General features: G+C 37.6%; 1 protein-coding gene across 1 annotated transcript in view; it reads right to left on the bottom strand.

Annotated features, from left to right (window-relative positions):
* Nucleotides 1-3,395, bottom strand: part of LOC5575403 (glucose dehydrogenase [FAD, quinone]) — a 70,880-nt gene extending 67,485 nt beyond the window's left edge. The window contains exon 1 of the mRNA XM_001661873.2: nucleotides 3,097-3,395. The gene's annotated coding sequence lies outside the window, so the exon portion shown is untranslated. The remainder of the gene's footprint in view (nucleotides 1-3,096) is intronic.
* Nucleotides 3,396-23,468: the final 20,073 nt, after the last annotated feature.

Raw genomic sequence — 23,468 nt, 5'->3', positions numbered from 1 at the left:
AGTTCAACCCGAAACTACCGGATTTGCTTGCTAACCTTGTGCTCACGAAGTTCCATGGTGTAATACGGCTGTTTTGTTGGACTTTCTACCTTTGGTATTCGATGACGAAGGAGTAGTGCGTAGTTGGTGCTTACGGACGGGGTCGTGTGTGTGATAGCGATATCAATTTGGTTCAATCCGATGATCAAAATTTTATGAGTCGGCTGCGGGAGCCTTAGTGAGACTTAGGACGATTCTCACCTTATCGAAGGAAGGTTCCGGAGACGACAGCATTAACGTCCTCACTGGGACAGAGCCTGCTTCTCAGCTTAGTGTTCTTACGAGCACTTTCACAGTTATTAACTGAGAGCTTTCTTTGCCAAAGTTGCCATTTTCGCATTCGTATATCGTGCGGCAGGTACGATTATACTATATGCCAAGGGAAGTCAAGGAAATTTCCATTACGAAAAGATCCTGGACCGACCGGGAATCGAACCCAGACACCTTCAGCATGGCTTTGCTTTGTAGCCGCGGACTCTAACCACTCGGCTAAGGAAGGCCCATGCGGTGATTAAGCTCTGCAAAAAAATGAATTGATTTATTTGATTCAGTTCATAGTTTGTTTCAATTCTGAATAAGAAATTTCATTTGTATGGCAGTGTGTATCTTCGGGCGAGAAACTAACTACAAAATGATTTGTTTAGGGTGCAGAAAAAAAAATCTTTCAATTAGAATATGCTATTTATTTGCTTTGATCGATGTATTGTTCTTGTTTTCTACACACCAAACAAATCTTAGATTTACACGTAACGTAATATTAGCCTCAACCATGCAAAGCCATTTCTCATGTATTATTCAATGATAAAACCTATAAACACATCTATTATATACAACATTGTTACCAAAATCCTTAATATTGAACGCGAAACGTCTTCTCTCGAAGAATGTTGCATGCAAAACGGCACGGTTTACATGATTTTCACGCTGAAAATTCAATCATAAATAATGCACATCAAATGACAAGCCGTCGATCCATCCATGTGCATTATTTTTGACAGAATATTCATCGTAGAATCATGTAAACCGAGAATTCTTGTTTGCAATTTCACTTTCAAGATGCAAGAAAGCATGCAACATTGGCGAATGTTGGATGGAAGATCATGAAATGTTTCAGTTTCACTCAAGTTTGCAAGCATTATCGAATGCAATGAGACAGTTTACATTAATTATCGTTGAATGTTCAGTTGCAACTCGTTTTACATGATTATCATAAAGAATTACGTGCCATGTAAATTTGAGAATTTTTTGCTGTGTATGCAATTACTAAAACATTTTCTTAATACTCTTGTGCTTCTAAAATCGAACTGAATTGACCTTTGTAAAGTTTTTGAGCTTTGCACAATAAAAATAAATAAATTGTTACATACTTACAGGTATTGCAGATACGAAGCACGATCAAAAGAAGCGAAGAAAAACATCACGTCTTTGTTGGTCCATGATCGGCAATGTTACGCAAGTTGTGACAAGCTTGATAAATAATAGCAGCGAACGAGAGCCTCAAAGAAAAAGCGATGAAAACCCACATTTTAATAAAAATGTTTTTCTTAGCACAATATTTGGCCGATTTTAAAAATTTTGGTGATTTATAAAAATATATGTTTTTATGATTAAACAAGAATCTTAAAATTATTCTCAACACCAATGATATCCATTTGAAGTTATAAATTTCTTAACTAAATATTAAAATTGTCCATTTCCATTGATTATTCGCAATTTTGCAACACGAACAATAGGTTTTCGAGAGTATAGGCTTTTTATTCATCTCTATTGACTTATTTTCTTGATGAAGAATCGCGAATAACTATTGGTAATGACCAATTTTAATATATATTGTTTGATATTTCTGTATCATACTTGAAATACAGCCAACCCTCCATCTGAAGGGACCATCGACTCATGGAAACATCGAATAATAAAACAGACAGTAATAAAACATCATAGCCATAAAATTTTGATTTAAGTATTATTCCATGAGTCGAGATCGACACATTGAGGTTTGACTAACTCGAAAATGGCTACATCAGAAAAAATTATCATGATAATTATTATGGTTTAGAATAATTTCAAGATTCTTATTGTATCACCAAAACTTCGTGGCCGTGCGGTTAGTGTCACCAAGGCATTTAGCCGCATCGTGCTAAGGAGTGTGGGTTCGATTCCCGCTTCAGTCCGGAAAACTTTTCGTCAGGAATGTATTTTGACTGTGCCACTGTGCGTTGCATGCTAGTCCGTTGTCTGGTGTGGTGCTTCCTTCAAAGGACATAATCGTCCACTGGAAGCATTGTCGGTCGGTGTCTTTTTAAAAAAAAAAAACGTATTTATTTCGACAAAAATAAATTTCTGAAAATCCACCAAAAGTTATCCTTGAAAAAAGCATGTATTAAAAATGTAAAAAGATGTATCAAAAGTTATAAGAATATTGACGTCAATATGATTAAAATATCACCCAAGGTGTCTTTTTCAATTTCCATCATTCAAGTAGAAATGAAGCTTAATTGTTACGAGACTCTTGTTCTCATGAACTCACCAGTATACGATTGAGAAGACCAAGAATAAAATTTGAGTTGATAGAACATGTCTATTTCATCTTGACATAAGATGGTTAATACTGTCAAGTTGAAATAAATATTCTTTGTTGAATCACTGTTTACATGAATGGTGCTTCTTAATCTTATATTTTGAAATTCATAAAAGCATGGGTTTCATCCACGTATTTTTTATAATTTTCAACTATCTTAATTTATTTACTGATAAATAACTTCAACAAACTTTACGTGAATTTTGACTCAGAGTGTTAATACTTTGAATGGAATCGCTGAAAACAATTTTATAATCAAATTTTCTATGTGTATGCCAAAAATATAAATTAACACTGAATCTTTAAAAATTTTGCGATTAATTGCTCCTTCATTGTAAACCTAAATATAAAAAATATTAACAATTGAATACAGTTATAAACAATCTAATCTATTCTTCTTGTTATATCTGACGAGATAAAAAAATTCTCAAGTTCACTACACTAGAACACTAGTCAAAGCATTCGATGTCAATCACTACCTTCAAATTTTGCTCCAAATCCACTGATCTCCAAATTTTTCTTTGACCAATCTTCTAATCCACACAACATAAATTCACTTTCTCACAAGTTTCACTTCTGTGATATCTGCCAATAACACTAGCCAGCGTTTCATTGACTGGTCAAAAGCACTGTACATGCAATTCAAACTCACAAGAATCCTTTGCCTTGCACCCAAACCCAACCCAAAAAACCATCGGAACTAAAAATCGTTCTGCACGCGACGCGCTCCACTCGATAACTGAAGCATTTATTTTCGAAAAATAAAAAATTATACCAAAATCTCTTATCGTTGGCGTTTCGCGGCGCTGAAGTCGGACTGACGACAGCAGCCTGCGCGGGCCTTATTGTTGTTTTGCTTCCAGTTCGCATCGATCGTGTACATACAGGTAGGAAGGTATTGTTTGGCAACCGGCGCGCCGGTGGCGTCCGAGTCATAACGCGCTAAAAACCATGTGTCCTGAGACAACAAGAACAATTTGCGCGCGCGCGCTGGTGAACTCTTGTCGTGAGTGCCAAGGCGTCGGTCGGTGTCGATGCGGCGCGGCGCTAAGTTACTCACCTTTATTCGTATTTAGCAATTAGCTGCTGACGCCAAGCCGCAGCGCATGACGGACCGATCCGCTTCGCACACAGGATGGTACCTACCGATGGTATATGCCAACCAAACATGAAAATGAACTTTTAAACATTTTAAGTCATTTCCATACGCATGATGCTGTGACAGCGATAATTGACTGTTGCAATTTCGTCGTTGAGCCTTTTTGGGTGATTCTAGCGTTGAAGATGTAATAGTTCCTGCAGTGACTATTATTACATTGCACATTTCACGGTGGTTTGATCTTGGACAAATGTCGAAAAAAAACCTCAAACTCTTTTAGCATATTTCATGCCATATTCAAGCATAATGGAGTTCTGTTTTCAAATGTTTCTTGTTTTGGACTGATAATTGGGATACACAGTATTGGATAATATATTATTGTATTTAACCAATTCATTTAGTCAATTCCACTTCAAAGTACATAGAATTTCGAATGCGAATTTCACTTCAAAGTACTTCTAAGGAGCTAAGTAGAGAATCTCTGCCAATATATTACTGCATCTTTGATAAAAATAATGGGAAGCCGCCTGGTGCAGTTTCATGTTTTTCTCCAATGGTAACAATGATCTGGTGAAATTTAGACAATTGTTATCATGCATGTTGTATTCTTGTTGTATGCATGTTTTATTCTAACAACTCGCTGTTAATGCCACGATTTAAAAAAAAACTCTTTATTTACATATTTATACTGCCCTTCTACGCCTACTATGTGAACCTTATGGACCGTGGTACAAACATGCGTAGAACGGCAGTATATATCTCGCAAGAAAATTGTTGGGGAGATCAAAAAATTACAAATCACTGTAAGAAGAAGGGGATTTGAGAAAGTGTTACGATTCATACAAATATTTTCATAGTGTAATACCAAAGGCGTGATATAGAAAAAAAAAAAGGTTTGTTATTGTCAAATTTTACGTGATGTAAATAAGGCTGATACAAAATTTAATTTTCCTTTATGCCACAAAATATATTAGTGATCTATCCACCTAACAGAACAGTCTGGTAATCATGTTTTCAGTATTTGCTTCAATTCGGTAACTATCGACAGCAAAGATGGAGTTTTAGGGATATTGTGGTTATTTCATTTTCAGATTTGTCGTTCAAAATTTACCTCGTAACCAAATTTTCAATTAGTTATGAACTATTTTTAAAAATGTTTTGAAATATTTAAGCAAATTTTAAATCCACGAAACATTGCATTAACAAACTGCACCATGCTCGTCCAGACAACCTTGGATTTATCATTGCATCATGGCCTCCTTTGCAATTCGTAAACAAACTGCATGCTAACTTTGAAGTAGGGCATTTTTTTTTATTATCGGACAGGTTTGGGCCGGAGGTTCTCCGATTTGCATGAAATTTTCTCCAGAGGTAGAGCTCGTGGATACATGACCAAAAGTGAAATTCAAAAAAATTATAGTGGCCTATTTTCCTGGAAAACTCTAGATGAATTTTCACGATTTCTCTATATACCTCAAACTTTGAAAATTCATATCTTCTGAACTATGCATCGTAGAACAAAAGTTTTTTTTTGTGTAATCGAAAGGAAATTTTCTCAGCAATCTATTAAAAATATAAAAAGAAAAACATTTCTCGGAAAATTTTTCACCATGGAGAAAATTGTCGGAAATATAGCGAAAAAACTATCGTCTGCATCATGAAAAATTTTCAAAAAAATATTTTTTGTTTCATCAATCCATACCCTAACTTTCGTCCATAGACGCCAAAGTGGTATATTTTACCGTTTAGGCGACAGAACTGAAAAACCGATGACCACCCGCACGCTTCCCATAGGAAAATGTGTTCTATTGTGGGCCTCATAACCGTGCGCTAACGACGGCAGTAATTAACACGCAATGCAAGTGTAACACAGTAAACTATCCTTTCCTTTCCAGTCAGAAGAAGCTTTTCGTCAATCGGACCACTCTCCATTGGTCAGTTGGGTGTTTTGTGTGCTCTTCATCAGCAATGTTATTTAGTATTAAAGCTAACAGCCTCTATGAAAGCCGCACGGGAAGTTCTTGTTACAATCAATCATTATGGTAACGTTTGAAGGATCAAATCTCAAGATCCACTTTCTTTGAAAACTTATGAATATATTGTTAATATGTTGTTTCGGCCAGGACGTCTTTCCTACGTTGTGTCTTTTACGATACAACGGACGGCAAATGAAGCGAACGGCTTCACTTTATCAGATTTATTACCACTGAGAGGCAGCATGCCTACTCGGCGGAGAAACGAAAGAAACTACATTCTTACAAATTCAATGGGTGCGCCTTATATAGGCGCACGATACGGCCAGACAAAACATACAATAGTTATTTATTACGCGCGTACGCTTCTCAATACAGTTTGGCGCGCAGTTGGGTTGGCGCCAACTGTAGAGGCTGCATGCTGACTGGCAGTGGAATATTCCACAGCAGCCACCAATGGAACAATAGATAGCGTCCCTGAGTGTTATACAGTTGATTGATATTATATACATGCAAATACTATACTATATTCTTCCAAGGAACAATCAGAATTTATATCAAATATATCACTTTGTATAGAAAACAAAACTGAAAATTTATTCGCGCGTTTTTAGTTAATTATCTAATCATTTGATAAATTGAACAAAATTTGAAAAAGGCAAGAAAATTACAAATAGCACTTTATGTATGTGTAAATATCCTTTTTGCTTGGCAATATATGATACTGAGGGTCAAGCATGGGAAACACTCACTCAGTTATTGTGTTTCCCTCACTCGCTTCCACGCACAGTCGGGAGCGAGAAAGCCGTTTTTTTAACCAAGCCGAACGTTTCAGTTTCCAGTGCCCATTTTGCTTCTTCGGCGAGCACTAAGCGAAACAAAAAACGGCATCTGATCAGTCGAATGCAATACCAAAATACCAAAATACCAAGACCAAGAGGTCTTGAGCTTTTTTTCAGAAACGTTGCTGTTGAGCCCTTTTTAACCCACCCACGCAAACTAACCCCACTATCAGAAAGATTGGTGTAAGCTCTTCCTGATAGTGGTATTAGTGAGCGTGATCGAGTTGAATTGGGTTCAACAGCGGCTTGCAAAGCCAATGCTTACCAATGTCGATGTGCCCTTTTGAAATGTTTGTCCAGGAATGATTGATTTTGATTCCGTTCGCATGGCATTCGGGTTTGAGTGCTAATGAGCGTTCACTGACTGGCAGTCCACATCACGAAATGATTCAGTGAGTAGGAATCCTCTCAGTCAGTTCAATGCATTCGGCGAATGGATGCTAAGTGCATTAACTCGTGCCTCGCAGATACAAGTGTATTGGTAGTCACTTCTCTTCGCGTTCCTTCCGACTGTCGCTTTTACACAATCGGTTTCGACGCTTTCATGCTACACTCCGCCTAGGACGGTTCAGCTATCACTGAATGTTCGATAGCAGCAGATTTTTTGCTATTTTTCATCGGTGGCATTCGGGTGAGTGAGTGAATTTTCCCATGCTTGCTGAGGGTCAGTTCCTATTACCTATATTATTAAATGTTAGGATCGTTTTCAATTAAAGACTGTTGGTCTCAATAGTAAAGGTTACGAATAAAGGACCAACAGACCAAAGGAGAGTGCTCCGATTGACGAAAAGCTTCTTCTGTATGGAAAGGAAAGGATGGTTTACTGCGTTACACTTACAATGCGTATTAATTACTGCCGCCGTTAGCGCACGGTTATGAGGCCCACAATAGCACACATTTTCCTATGGGAAGCGTGTGGGTGGTCCTCGGTTTTTCAGTTCTGTCGCCTAAACGGTAAAAGATACCACTTTGGCGTCTATGGACGAAAGTTAGAGTATGGATTGATGAAACAAAAAATTTTTTTTTGAAAATTTTTCATGATACAGACGATAGTTTTTTCGCTATATTTCCGACAATTTTCTCCATGGTGAAAAATTTTCCGAGAAATGTTTTTCTTTTTATATTTTTAATAGATTGCTGAGAAAATTTCCTTTCGATTTCACAAAAAAAAACTTTTGTTCTACGATGCATAGTTCCGAAGATATGAATTTTCAAAGTTTGAGGTATATAGAGAAATCGTGAAAATTCATCTAGAGTTTTCCGGGAAAATAGGCCACTATAATTTTTTTGAATTTCACTTTTGGTCATGTATCCACGAGCTCTACCTCTGGTGAAAATTTCATGCAAATCGGAGAACCTCCGGCCCAAATTGTCCGATAATAAAAAAAAATCCCCAGTACCCATTAATAGGTACTTTCATACTCATTTCAAAGAAAAATGGCTTAACTCATTTGATGGCTATTGGCCATTTACTCAGCTGTTGAGGACTGCTGGAGGTATTGAACTACTATTGAAAAACTTCACTTTTATATGAAAATCCATCATGTATTATTTCGGTATTACAAAACCTGATCTAATTATCAGCTTGGTATTTGTAGAATATGCAGAAGGTATTATTTGAGGTATTTTACCTCTTATGCAGGGCTCATTCATACCTCATTCAGGTTGTAAGTACAGTCAAACCTCCATGAGTCGATGTTCCATGACTCGATATTGACTCATGGAACCATACTAAAAACCAAAGTTCGTGGCTATTATGATGGCCCCACGAAATAGCTTTCCAAAGGATTTCTGTTTCATTACTCGATATTTCCATGAGTCGATAGTCTCTCAATTATCGACTCATGGAGGTTTGACTTTATTGGAAATTATCTGGTAAGGAATACCTTAGTTTGGTGTTCAGTTATTATTTTCTTCTGCTCGGGTCTTGGAGTGTTCTGTTCAAGAAAAACAGTCAATTTAGTCTTTGATCCTGCTGCCAAAAAGTATTTCACGTGCAAGCTGATGTAAGATTAGATAAAAATTAATTATTTTGTTATAAAATCCACGTGTTTTAAGTAACAGATAATGTCCACGTGCATTGGAGTCAAAGTAACTTAGATTTTATTTGGTGATAGCCAGATGAAAAAAGTGAGCACATGCCGAGCCGTAGAGTGCCCTCATGCACCCTTAGCGAACCTTTATATAGGCGCCCCTTAGCCAAAGCATTATTGCGGTTTATTTGGCAAAATACCTACAAGTTTTTAGGAGAAGTAAGACTTTATGAAGTATAACATACGTATTTCAAAAAAATATTTTTTGAATGCTAGACTGATGAAATCTTCAAAAGATATCAAGGTGTATTTGCATATTAAAACTAGGTACATTAAACTACAACCTACTAGTCAAGACTCATCTGCTGATTAACTAGAATTGAAACAAATTCCTTGAGTAAGGAAAAAAGAAAGCCTTGTTTTTAAGAAAAATTAAGATGAATAAGATCAAGTATTTTATGGAATATGAAAATTTCCGGAAGATAGGTAAAAGCTTTATTTCAAAACAGTTACATAAAAGTAAATGGAAAAGGGTAAGGTAATTATTAAATAATATCTGTGAAAATGTTGCGCAGAGTTCTTCATGAATTTTTAAGCAATTTTCACTCCTAATAATAAAACATGTTTTTATAATATGAGTAATTTACAGACGAATGCACTTTCATAAGTTTCTCAACAATGACTCAAATTAATTGATCATTGTGATGATAGGGGAGAAGATCCATCTAGAATCATTTTGCAATTTGATTTTAAGGTAAAAATATCAACAAATGATGTTGGCAGGTTTTCAAACATGTTATAAGACTCACACTAAAAATGTTTTTAAACCTTGTTATCTCTCCTTGAAACGAATGATTTATCTTTACCAGGCACGTTCAAACTTCTGAAGCGCGGATTCATTCACAGAAAGAATATGATTTGAAATAAATAAAAGAAAAGAATAAACCTTGTCGGTGCACAACCATCTCAACTAAACATTTTGAACATTTTCGTAAAAAACAATTGTCAGTTGTTGGAAATATTCTGACCAAATTTCTCATGTTAGAAACAATACCTAAATTTACAGTCTATAGCTCACGTTTGCTTGTTACTGTAACGAAATTCTCTAAAAAATCTGCTTAGGATTCAATGGTTGGATTCACAGGTTTAAATTCATTGAAAATCATACCTTATAAAAATTATGTACAGAAACTTCAAAATATTTTGCCCAAACCCACTTTGGATTGAGTTGAAGTCCTGCTCAGGTTTTTTTTGTGAGAATTGTGTTTCGAATTCTATGACAATCTTGTAGAGCAGGCCTGTCCCACCATTTTGGCTCTTTTTGACATAAATGGTTGCTGCATCCACAATAATAATTCGATCTGAGAAATTTTTACCTCAAATTATTATTTTTACTATTATTATTATGCTTTACTATAGACACTTTACCACATATCTGAGTGGCATTCGTGTCTGATCTTTACCTCAAATGCTTTGCTAGCGATGCAATAGGAAAAAAATAGTCCGAGCCACGGGTTCACTTTTTTTAACTTAACTGAATCACTAGCGTTAAGTTTGTTATAAAGTCAATTTTTTTACACGAATCAATCAGATATAAAAAAAATTCTCTAATCGGACTATTATTGCGAACGCACCAACTATTCATGTAGAAAAGGTTGGACAGGCCTGTTGTAGAGGATTACGTGAATAGCATGACAAAGATCTTGTAAGAATCTTGCTCAAAGTTATGTGAAAATGTGGCTAATGTTTTCTGGAATCCAAATAATCCAATTGTTCATTCGAATCTTGTTAAGCATTCTGTAGACTTCTTTCTGGATTTATAAGGTTAAATCACCGCATGACTTTATTATTATGAAAATTTATTGGCTTTTTTCGGTGAACACAATACTTATACTCAGAGTGGAAGGGAGTAACGAAAGTAATGAAATGACAAGATGGATAGAATCGCAAGCGAGCGACGAGGGAAATGAATAGAAGTTGAAATTTTTTTAACAGAGGGCCATATGTGTGAACAACACAATCGAAACGACAAATCGTTGCCTAACGTCCTGGTCTTGAACGGCTAGATGTTGTAGTGTTGGTCACTACTAACACTAGACAGGCAAAATTTTGTCGCCTCGACCTGTTAACTATATTGTTCGGCGTATGTAACAGTTCTATCGATCTTTGGCATATTTTTGGAGATTGATAAGAAATTGACGTTACTTATTGGATTTTTTCGCGTCTAATATCACATACCCCTAATTTGCCCAAGTGCTCATTCGAACTGAAGTTAGATTTCTTTGCCAATTATATTCTACATTTATAAGGTTTAATCACCGCATGACTTTATTATTATGAAAATGTATTGGCAGAGGGCCAAACAAATTTTCAACTTCTATTTATTTCTCTCGTCGGAAATAAAAAAAATATCTAAAAAAAGATATACTTACTTACTTATGGGTCCTGGGCGCCCATTCTGGTGCATAGGGCCGATTTTCATCCTGCGTGATTACCAGCTATCGCCTTGACCTGCGGCCAGGTCAAATTGCCGTCGACTTCTTTTATTTATTTGTTGAGGCTGCACCGCCATGAACCTCTGGGTCTGCCTCTGCTGCGATGTCCTGCTGGATTCCATTCCAGCGCTTGTTTGTAGATGTTTGCAGAAAAAAAATTAAGCTTCTAATAAAATTAAATTTATTTAAATTTCCAATCAACAGTTTTTATACCTATTATTATGGTAACATTATATTTATAAAGAACATCTAATGTTAGAAAGATGGGTGAATTTGAGCTAAATATATAAAAATCTTCAGTGCAAAAATTCATTTCAATATCGAAACTCTAAAGAAGAATTAATATTTGAAAGATGGGTAATTTCTAGATAAATATTAAAATACTATTGGCAATAACTTTCTTAATATGCTTTCGTTTATTCAAGAGTATATGATTGTTGAATTAAGTGTCATTTTGTATCAATTGCCTCCGAAATAAGCCTGCCGATTCAATAGATTCAAAAGAAATCCTTGGTTTCAGACACATTATGCTAAACGACGAATATGTCAAACGACCATTATGCCAAACGACCTTATGCCAAATAACCATTATGTCAAACGAATTTATGCCAAATTACCTGCCACCGAATGAATTGTACCCCTTTTGGCATAAGGTTGTTTGGCATTAAGCCGTTTGGCATAAAGTCGTTTGGCATAATGATCGTTTGGCACGATGGCCGTTTGGCATAATGATTGACTTAGAATGAATATCGGCATTTTCGAAGCTTTTACCGAGATCAACACCACCGAGCCCAGAGAATAACAATTTTGTAGCTTCTCAATAAGCGTGGTGGTCGTTCAGAGATATTCCAAGTTCATTTCATTTCATTTATTTAGTTAACAGATAACACTGAATCAACAATTTCACGCCACAATACTCGGTTCGTGGCCGCATCTCTCCATCCTCGGTTCTGCCCCACGCTCGCCGATACGCACTTGATACGCCCACCTAGCTCGCTGCGCTCCACGCCTTCTTGTGCCAACCGGATCCGAAGCGAACACCATCTTTGCAGGGTTGCTGTCCGGCATTCTTGCAACATGCCCTGCCCATCGTATCCTTCCAGCTTTGGCCACCTTCTGGATACTGGGTTCGCCGTAGAGTTGGGCGAGCTCGTGGTTCATCCTTCGCCGCCACACACCGTTCTCCTGCACACCGCCGAGGATCGTCCTAAGCACCCGACGTTCGAAGACTCCAAGTGCTTGCAGTTCCACCTCAAGCATCGTCCACGTTTCATGCCCGTAGAGGACTACCGGCCTTATGAGCGTTTTGTACATGGTACATTTGGTGCGGGCGTGAATTTTTTTTGACCACAGCTTCTTCTGGAGGCCATAGTAGGCCCGACTTCCACTGATGATGCGCCTCCGTATTTCACGGCTAATGTTATTGTCAGCCGTCAGCAAGGATCCAAGGTAGACAAACTCGTCGACCACCTCGAAAGTATCCCCGTCTATCGTAACACTGCTACCTAGGCGAGCCCTGTCGCGCTCGGCCCCACCAGCTAGCATGTACTTTGTCTTGGCCGCATTCACCACCAGTCCAACTTTTGCTGCCTCGCGTTTCAGGCGGGTGTACAGGTCTGCCACCTTTTCAAATGTTTGGCCGACGATGTCCATATCATCCGCGAAGCAAACAAATTGACTGGATCTCGTAAAAATCGTACCCCGGCTCTCCGCATAACACCTTCTAGCGCAATATTGAACAACAGGCACGAAAGTCCATCACCTTCTCGTAGTCTCCAGTGGGATCCAAACGAACTGGAGTGTTCGCCTGAAACCTTCACACAATTTTGCACACCTTCCATCGTCGCTCTTATCAGTCTCGTGAGCTTCTTGGGAAAGCTGTTCTCGTCCATGATTTTCCATAGCTCTACGCGGTCGATACTGTCGTATGCCGCCTTCCCAGACAACCAGAAGTCGCATAGCAGTATGCGATCAAAGTTGTTTATTTGAACAAACTGCATCACTCTCGCACTAAATGGTGGATCAAATCGTTTGATCGATGAATTTCCTCGCATAAAACGTTATTTTATGAGTTCATACGTACATTCCGTTTCGTCCCCTATACTTAAACAAAGTAAGTCGGATCAATCTTAAGCAGCTGTCAAATACACTTTGTTATCATAAATTAATTCGCATAAGAGTACAGACTAATTCGCAAGAAAATCAATACACACGCATTGCAATTTATTTTTCATCATATAAAATATGTACACATATCGCCTCCACTTTTGTACGTATAAGGCATTTTCGCGACATCTTATACGTGAAACTTTGCGCATATAAGCATCGCATAACGTAAAAAGCGATTCAGTTATATGTACATTCTGGTTGTCTGGGTTGAAACCGATGAAAAGGTGATGCGTTGGGACCAAGTATTCGCGACATTTTTGGAGGATTTGCCGTACAGTAAAGATCTGGTCCGTTGTCGATCGGCCGTCAACGAAGCCGGCTTGATAACTTCCCACGAACTCGTTTACTACAGGTGACAGACGACGGAAGATGATCTGGGATAATACTTTGTAGGCCGCATTTAGAATGGTGATCGCTCGAAAGTTCTCACAATCTAACTTGTCGCCTTTCTTGTAGATGGGGCAGATTACCCCTTCCTTCCACTCCTCCGGTAGCTGTTCTGTTTCCCAGATTGTGCCTATCAGCCGGTGCAGACAAATGGCCAGCCTTTTTGGACCCATCTTTATGAGTTCAGCTCCGATACCATCCTTACCAGCAGCTATATTGTTCTTGAGCTGGATAATGGCATCCTTAACTTCCCTCAAAGTGGGGGCTGGTTGGTTTCCATCTTCCGCAGTACTGACGAAGGCATTTCCTCCGTTGTCCCGTCCTTCATTGCCTGTGCTCTCAGCACCATTCAGGTGCTCGTCGAAGTGTTGCTCCACCTTTCGATCATCTCACGATCGTCCGTCAGAATGCTTCCAGCCTTATCCCTGCACATTTCGGCTCGTGGCACGAAGCCGTTGCGGGATGCGTTGAGCTTCTGATAGAACCTACGCGTTTCCTGAGACCGGCATAGCTGTTCCATCTCCTCGCACTCCGTCTCCTCCAGGCGGCGTTTTTTCTCCCGAAAGAGGTGGGTCTGCTGTTGCCGTTTCCGTTTATAGCGTTCCACGTTCCGCCGGGTCCCTTGTTGCAGCATGATCGCCCGCGCTGCATTCTTCTCCTCCAGAATCTGCCTACATACCTCGTCGAACCAATCGTTCCGTCGACTCCGTCCCACGTACCCGACGTTGCTCTCAGCTGCATCGTTGTTGGCTGCTTTTACTGTTCTCCAGCAGTTCTCAAGAGGGGCTTCGTTCAGCTCACCCTCTTCCGGTAATGCAGCCTCGAGTTGCTGCGCGTATGCCCCTGCGACATCCGGTTGCTTGAGCCGCTCTAGGTCATACCGGGGCGACCGTCGGTACCGTACGTTGTTAACGACGGAGAGTTTTGGGCGCAATTTGACCATCACCAGATAGTGGTCAGAGTCGATGTTAGCGCCACGATATGTCCTGACGTCGATAATGTCGGAGAAGTGCCGACCATCAATCAGAACGTGGTCGATTTGCGATTCTGTCTGCTGTGGTGATCTCCAGGTGCATCAGTATGGAAGGCTGTGCTGGAAGTAGGTGCTACGAATGGCCATATTCTTGGAGGCGGCACAATCAATTAGTCGTAGGCCGTTTTCGTTCGTCAGCCGGTGAGCGCTGAACTTTCCAATCGTCGGTTTAAATTCCTCCTCCTGGCCAACCTGAGCGTTTAGATCTCCTATGATGATTTTGACGTCGTGGCTTGGGCAGCTGTCGTACTCGCGTTCGAGCTGCGCGTAAAAAGCGTCTTTATCATCATCAGTGCTTCCGGAGTGAGGGCTGTGCACGTTTATTATTCTGAAGTTGAAAAACCGGCCTTTGATCCTCAACTTGCACATTCTCTCATTGATCGGCCACCACCCGATCACGCGCCTCTGCATATCACCCATCACTATAAAAGCTGTTCCCAGCTCATGTGTATTGCCGCAGCTCTGGTAGATGGTATGGTTACCTCTAAACGTTCGCACCATTGATCCCTTCCAACACACTTCCTGCAACGCTACGATGCCGAATCCACGGTCCTTAAGCACGTCGGCGAGTATGCGTGTGCTCCCGATGAAGTTGAGAGATTTACAGTTCTACGCACCGAGCTTCCAATTGCTAGTCCCTTTACGTCGCTGTGGACTTCGCCGATTGTCCCGGTTCGTATTCTCTCGTTGATTATTCGTTGCTTGATTTTTTTACAGCTGGCTTGCAGGGCCTGACACCAACCCCCTAGATTTCCGGAGGACCATTCCCCCTAAATGTTCGGAGGACCATAGTGCGCAGTTTAGCTTAGAGTCCTTATCTGGCACTCGGACGATGATCAGCCGTCCCTGACATGGGGAACAGACGCTGTTGTGAGCCGCTCCTAACATGGAGTACAGACGCTCAAGGTTTGCAGAAGCAAAAGCAAAAGCAAACCCCCCCTTCTCTGTCAGCATACGACCAAAGTTCCCACCGGGGGTTGGTTACCCGATCTTCCTTAAGGTTACTCGTACCCCGGCCAGTACCGCGAGGAGGTAGGGATAGGAGTTGCTGGGCAAGAGGCAAAGGACTGCACAAAGGGGTCTATTTTATTCCTTCAGGTACGCGAGGTATCAATGGTACGCCATGCCCAGCCATTTACCAACCATTCCAAGTTATGAATGTCAAAACATGGTTTGGATACTAAATTTTGTCATTGATTGTAGATGACAGGTCCAGTTACTTTGTTATGAACCAGTTTTTTTTACAAAAGGAGGTAGAGTAAAATGGAACAAGAGCTTCTTTTAAAGATTTCTAGCTCATTTAAAAACAAAACTTATAAATGTCATGGTGTTTCGAATGCTATTCAAGGAAGAGACTTTCGCTCCAAATGTCATAAAAATCGAATGAGATTTGGAAAAGTTATTGCTATTTGTTGTTTTACGACGTGAATATTGTATTTTTTGGTAAAACTTTCGTTGCGTGGAATCAAATGAAGATACAATCTTTTTTGATATCTTATGTAAGGGCGTTTCTGGGACAATAATAAGGATGCTTTGAGATGTATTAGTTTTTGCATAAATGTTTGGAAACAATTTTTGACCCATAGTGGGACAAAAGTTAGAATCAGCGGGGCAAAAGTTCGACCTATGTATAAACTCACGGAAATAATTTCAATTTGCCTAAAATTCACATATTATCTTCAAATTTAGCAAAATTTGCCTGATCGTGCGAAAAATGACACCAAAATTTCACATTTCTACTTAATTTTGCGAAAGACTGCTATTTTTGAGTGTATTACAATTACCCCTGTTTTGGGCATTTCTTTATGAAAATTTAGTGTGTATTTTTCTGCAAAGCTTACGGCTGGTAGAAAATATAATACTTTTTTGCAAATATTGCGTCTAAGATGTCGTTAAACTGCCTTATACGTATAAAATTGAAGACGATATGTGTTCATATGATGATGAATAACATATAATGCGAGTGTATAGATTTTATTGTGAACTAATCTGTAATCTTTTGCAAAAAAATTTGTAAAAAAAAATAATGATTAGATGGCTGCTATAAATTGGTTCGAGTTATTTTATACGTTCATACGGAATGAAACAAAATACGATAATGAACACAGAAGTTGGTATTTAATGCGATGTGAAACTAACCGGTACAAGTAAACGACTTTTTCATTAAAATCTTATGTGACTTCTGGTTCTCTCGGTTGTTTTATATGAGTGATTCCAAGCAACAGCACCAAAATTTGGTAAATTTTTTAATTCATTTTTTTCTATTGAGCTGAAACTTTGCACAGTTTTCCAGTTCCATCTAAATCGTCATTTTCCGATATCAAATCTTCAAGTTGAGTCACGACTAACTTTTCAAAAGGGTGTATGTGAAAATGGTTCAAAAATATTCAAAAAGCTGCACAGCAAAAACGGTTCGTTCGATTGTTAGACAACTAAAGAAACAAAGTTAGACAACTAAATAAAGATTCCAAAAAAATACACACAGTAAAAAAAAATTTTTTTTGCATTAAAAAACATAATTTTTGACACAAAAACTCAAATATCTCAAAACCCTATCGGAATACCAACGTAATTTTTTGAGGGAAAACGGTCCATTATATTAGCTATCTACCATAAAAAATTGGTGATGGTAAACCAATAAACAAAAAAGTTATGACATTTCAAACATGTCACAATTTTCACATTTAGTAGAAAAAAAAATTTTTTTTCGGTGTAAATTATTACGGGAACCGCAGTTTGTTGCTGATTTTATTGTTAAGGGCCTTGCGTGAATTAAACAAGTCGTTTTCATGTATTCATTAGAATTATGTATATTGTATGTATAAATATTATGTATATGTATAAATATTATATGTATATGTATATATGTATACATTAAAATGAATTAACAGATTACACGAAAATAATTTTTTTTTTACCAGGATATTTTTTTTTTAGAGTATGATCGATGAGTTTCTAAATGTTATATATATAAACTTTAAAAGTTTTGGATTTGGGTATGCGTTATGAGATCATGAAAACATTTTATTAATACTTATTTATTTATTTATTGTTATTCATTTGTTTTACAATATCGAACACTTTTGCATCATTATCAGTACAGTTCGAGTATAGTTTTGCTTTAATTTTATTTTCTGACAATGGAATGAAACAGTGAAATTTTTGGGTTCCTTGGATCGTTTTCGCGTTATTATATTGCTCGCTGAGCTCTGATGCCGTTAATTCGTACTCTTCAGTAGTAGTAAAACAAAATGATAATTTTGTTAAATCTTCTTCTTTTCTGCGATTCGCCCAATCAAATAGTTCTTTTGCAGTTTTAATTGGATGCTCACGTTCTTTGGCTAAACTTGCTCTTGTGGCCATGCGCTTTATGGTTCCTCCAATAGCATCACAAGGACCTTTGCCATGTGACGTAGCAAAGAAATGCCATTCTGCATCAATTCCGTACTTTGATTTAAATTGGCATAGGCTCGAAAAATTCTTACGGTTTTTGTACTGCGATGCTGCTCCATCAGACATGAAATATATCTTTCTGATTTCTTTATCCTTATCAACGCGTAAAAAGTTAATCATTTTGGCAATGAACAAATCTACAGATACTGAGTCGTGTCTTAAATCTTCGGAAATTACAATAAAACTAAAATGTTCAATTTGCGTACTTCCATTGAAATAAATAACGAATGGATGAATTGTAGCTTGTTGTACGTTCCAGTGATGGGACTGCACTTCATCTTGCAATACAAAGCTATAGTTTTCAGAAAAATCACAAATGACTAAAAATTCCCCATCTTGTAATGTACTTTTCGTATTTTTTAAAAAGCGGGATTGCTCTGTTTTAATAAAGTCATGAGGAATTAAACTTTCTAATTTCAAGCAAAAAAATGACACAAACTCATCTACAGGTTTTACAATAGTTTCTAGGTCACACCTATCCGTGGTCACCCATTGCTCAAATGATAACTGATCAATATAATTTTCTTCAAACTCAGCGAATAAAGTATTTTCCAATGATGAAGAATCTGGACAATCCGAACAAGATCGTAGATAGCAATTTGATGTTGTATTTTCACACAAAAGACTACCAGTTAACATTTTAATATCCTTTGATAAATTGATTCTTTTCAAACTATGTAAGATTAGGTTAATATTTTCGTGTGTTGTGCACACACAAACATTATGTGTTCCTGAATTGGATAGAAGCTTGCATTGCCTTGGACGAAGGCTTGCAAATGAGAAAAAACCTACCTTAATATTTTCGTTAATTTCCTTGAAGCGTGTATACGCTTCTTTCAAAGTAGTCATCATTAATCGTTTTTGGATTGCTTGACGCTTTCCATCTTTTTTTACAGATACATAATCTTTTTGGCCAGGCATAGCTCTACTTACTTCATCGTCTTCAAAATATTGAATTATTTTTTCTTTTGTCTCATCTGTTAATGAAGTACTTGACCTAGCATTTTTGGTTGCAAGACAGTTATTTTTGAATTGTTTTGCCTCTTTTGCTGTATTTCTATTGGTTTTGAACTCATCAATGGCGTCTTGAATAGACCACGAGCTTGGCAGCATCGACAAAATCAATAATTTTTCTTTCCTTGTCGTGGCTAGATTCGAGAACCTTTCCTTCATATTCATAATTACCTCATCGTAGTCTGTATTTTCCACATCCTCAGGTCCTAATTTGAAGAGGTTTCTTCGTAAGCTTCGTTGATTTCACGGTATTTTTTCTCGGGATAATTGACGTAACCCATCTTCGTCCATTTAATCGGAGTCACTTTTATTCCAGGTATCCCTTCGTTGAAGCGTTCGATGTTGACCTTCTGGATGCACTCATCTTCTGATTGATTTGTTGAAACAGATGTCGCTGATGGTACCGTGGCAAGACTATCTGCACTTGGTACTTCTGGTAACTCCTCAGTTGTTGTCGGTGCATCTAGTAATTCCTCAGTTGTTGTTGTTTTCGAACTTCCTGCAACCTGATCCACCGATGATGTACAGATTGCCCGTTTGTCAACGTTTAAACGGCAGGACGTACAAATGCGTAAATTTGTATTCAATGTAGACATTGGAGCATAACCAGCCGCTTTCAGTTTATCTATGGTGCTTTCGGTGAGATTTCGTAGCTCTTTCGAACACTTTTTTCTGCAAACGGCCTGCAACAGTTGAGAAAGCGACTACTCATGTTGCTCGTTAGATTTTAATAAACAAAATCACTTTTAAGTTTTTACTGACTAGTTTGGTGTCGTTTGCTTGACTGAAGAAAAATTTTACAATTAAATCTTTTATAACCATAGTGGTAGTATATTTTTGGCTTTTTCGTGAGTATGTTCATGGTATGTACCTATCATGTTTTTGATGTTGTTGAAGTTACTCGCTTTCTCCCAAATATGATTAACAAAGTCTATTCTCTACCAAGGCGGGTCTATACCCAGGTGTAATCAGATTTTAACTTTGTGGAGAAAACCAGCGCCGAGAAAACCGACCTGCTTTACGTATACTAGATCACCTGGGTATAGACCCGCATTGTTCTCTACGAGGTAAACTTTTTGCAGGTAAACTAGTCGTATACCTGTATAGAAAACTTTTTTTGTAGCTTTTGTCTTCAATATTAGATTCTTGCATGCCTCCGTGGAATCCCTCATATGCGAAGAGTCATGGGTTGGATTCAGTATAGGATTCCGCCATCAATTAATCCATAAGCTCTTTGAATGATCCCTCCTGAAATTATTTCTCTTGACATATTCTCAGGAAATTTTTAGGGTAATGCAACCTTGGACTCATGAAAAATGTGTGTTTTAATACCTCTGAAAACTCATCCAATAATTATTTGAGAAATTCCCTAGAGTACCTATTCATGTATTCATCTTAGTGTTAAAGTTTTTTTCTGGAATCATAAAAGACTACATTCAAAAAATGTCGAGTAAATTTCTCCTGGAATCAATCCTACGATCAATCTTCAAACAGGAAGTTGATATTTTAAGAATAATTTCAGAGATTGTTCAATCCAGACGTTTACTTCGGGTCTATCGAAAAATGTTTTGAAAGTGATAAGTGTTTTTCTTCGCAAAGATTTAATTCAACGATAGCTTGTTTCGTCCTGGGTACTTGATTTTTACGTCTATGTGCTTGTTATTTGGGCCGGTATCATGCCACCCGGTTAGATTTTTTTCCTATGTGATAAGTGTGATTCCACATTCTCGCATTGAAAAGTTTTCCCAGTTATGCTTGTACTTTGAAACTAATCATGTAAAATGAATCAGTAAAATTAAACGAAAAAAAATCGGTAGCTAGAAATCACATAGTGCAAAATATGTACATCGGAAAAAAGTTGGAACCATGGTTGGAACAATGTCCACCTGACGTGACGTGTGATCGATTGTGACCATTTTCCGCATGGATGAGTGAAACGCAGTAGAAGCTTACATGCTGATGCCAGCTGCACGGTCGCCTTCTAGGATCTTAGTAAGGTTGTTCTGATTCATTTGATTTTTAATTTTTTCAAGTTATTTGCATAACAAAACAAATAGGGGAAAGTAGTCTAAAATTCCACTTTGAGGATTTGTGGCGTTTTCGTGGGTGTTGTGTTTACATTACATACATTTTTAGAATATTTTAACACAATTCATGAGAAGTTTTCATTTATTGAGGATACATACATAATAGATTACTGTTAAACGGGTGGGAGATCAAAATAACTTTTCTTTTCGTTTCAGAGAGCGAATAAGGGCGCTTAAGCCTAGGCTTTAAAGCCAGGACACAGGTAAAATACCTGTGTCCCATCCTAGAAAAAGGACCACAAAATCAATGGAGTGCGCATTAACATTCTTAGCAACGCCACTCCCAACGATTTTGCATATCCCCTAAAAATGAAACGGTTGGTCCGGTTGTCCCCGTTTCTTCCATCACAATATTTAAAAATTTCCTGTCTATCATGTTATTCATCCGTGAATAATATGATCGCCGGAAATTTTTGAATTATTTTCGAACCACAAGTATGCACAGTGGGCCTGGCCATTTTAATATTTATATCAAATCATTGATATGCTGCAAATATTAATGCTGACAAGAGAATACTGGAAGAAATTTCGGTATTTCCAGGATGCCTTTCAATATTGGCTGTGCACTTAGAATGAAATTAGAATAGAATTAGAAAAGAATAAGAATACAATTTCAGAGATTGTTCATTCCATGATAAGGGTTCATGGTAATTTATCCATGAATACTTCTAAGAACACCCCAAAAAAATAATCTACGATACCCCAAAGAAATTACTGCTACCATTTTGAAGGGCTTTCTAAAGAAATCCTTGATGAATTATTATTATTATAAGTCTCTGTATAAATTTCAATGAATAGAAATTTTATTTTTATTATTGGAGTAATTTATGGTGTTGTTAAATTCTTGAACATATTCAGGAGGTAATGAATTTTGGACGAATTCCTAAGGCTTTCTCTGAGACAACTCCAAAAAACAACTTCATTCAGAATCTCCAAAGTAATTTCACAAGAAAGAGATCAATTAAGGAATGTTAAAGATTATTCATGTAATAATCATGGAAGTCTTAAAAAAAATCAAGGATCCAAAGGGATCTTGGCAAAAAATCTTAATATAAAACTAATCAACTCGTGCCTTGTGTTTTGAAGCTATCTGTGTCAACTCGTGCCTTGTGTTATGAGGACTATCTGTAATATATATCCTTGAAGAGTTGGAAATACCCTGAAGAATAACCATACAAGGAAATTCAGTTTTCATTGACTTATTCATTATGAAAAAACAGGACTGTTATCCTTCACAGTTTAACGCGGAATGAAGGGTGAATTAAAATCTGTGACGAAATAATTTTCATTTGATCCAAAATTTTGCATTGCTTCAGGGGGGCCTTCTCACTAGTGTATTGCTCTTTATAATAAGGCTGATACAAATATTAATTTTCTTTTATGTCACCCCCCCCTTCGAAAATCCGAAAATTTTGAAGGGGAGAAAAAATAAAAGATTCATCATTTTTTGACATCATTTAGGTTTTTTTCAATTTTAAAGTAAAAAACAAGTAAAATAATGATCCAGAGGACGATTAAAAAAAGTTTAACAACTATCATTAAAAATAATAATTACAAAAAAATATTTTTTTTTTTTAATTTTTATTTTTTTGTTCCTTATTTATTTTTATCCCCCCCCTCGTACCTTCCAAGTGGTCTCGGACATAAAAGAAATTTAATATTTGTATCAGCCTAAGTAGATAATGTAAATCGGCACTCACGTACCCACGTATAATCAAACCACACACGTGAATAAGCTTTATGTTTGTCAGAGGTGATGTCGTACGCAGTTAGGTTGCTACTGGACCAGAAGCTGAGGAGGAAATTTATCATGCTCGCATCGAGACCAATCGGATTGACAGTGAGGCACTCACGTCGCGTCGTCATTAACAGCTTGACTTATCGTGATCCAAGAAGTTGATCACACAATAACAACGCATCGCAGCCAGTGGCGCTCCAAAAGCCTTGAAACTCATAGCTACTGATTATGCGCTAATGGGTTTTATGAACCAATGAGACTGATACAAATTCAATGTTAACTGTTTGTGTCTACCTACCCACTCTCAATTGATGATGGTGTTTCAAGAGATCAGTTCAAAACTGTGCATTTTTTTTTTCATAAGCATTCTAAATAGATTTGTAACCAGTGTCTCTGAGATGTCCAATTTGATGAGATTTGTCATGTTCAGAGTCGTAACTGTTTCATATAAAAAGAAATGCAGAGATATGAAGTATCAACGTCACGAACGCATCATTAGGTTGAGCTGGACCATTTGAAAAGTTCAAG

Source organism: Aedes aegypti, chromosome 3 (genome assembly GCF_002204515.2).
Source record: "Aedes aegypti strain LVP_AGWG chromosome 3, AaegL5.0 Primary Assembly, whole genome shotgun sequence".
Classification (NCBI taxonomy): domain Eukaryota; kingdom Metazoa; phylum Arthropoda; class Insecta; order Diptera; family Culicidae; genus Aedes; species Aedes aegypti.
This window is presented reverse-complemented; position numbering and strand designations above follow the sequence as displayed.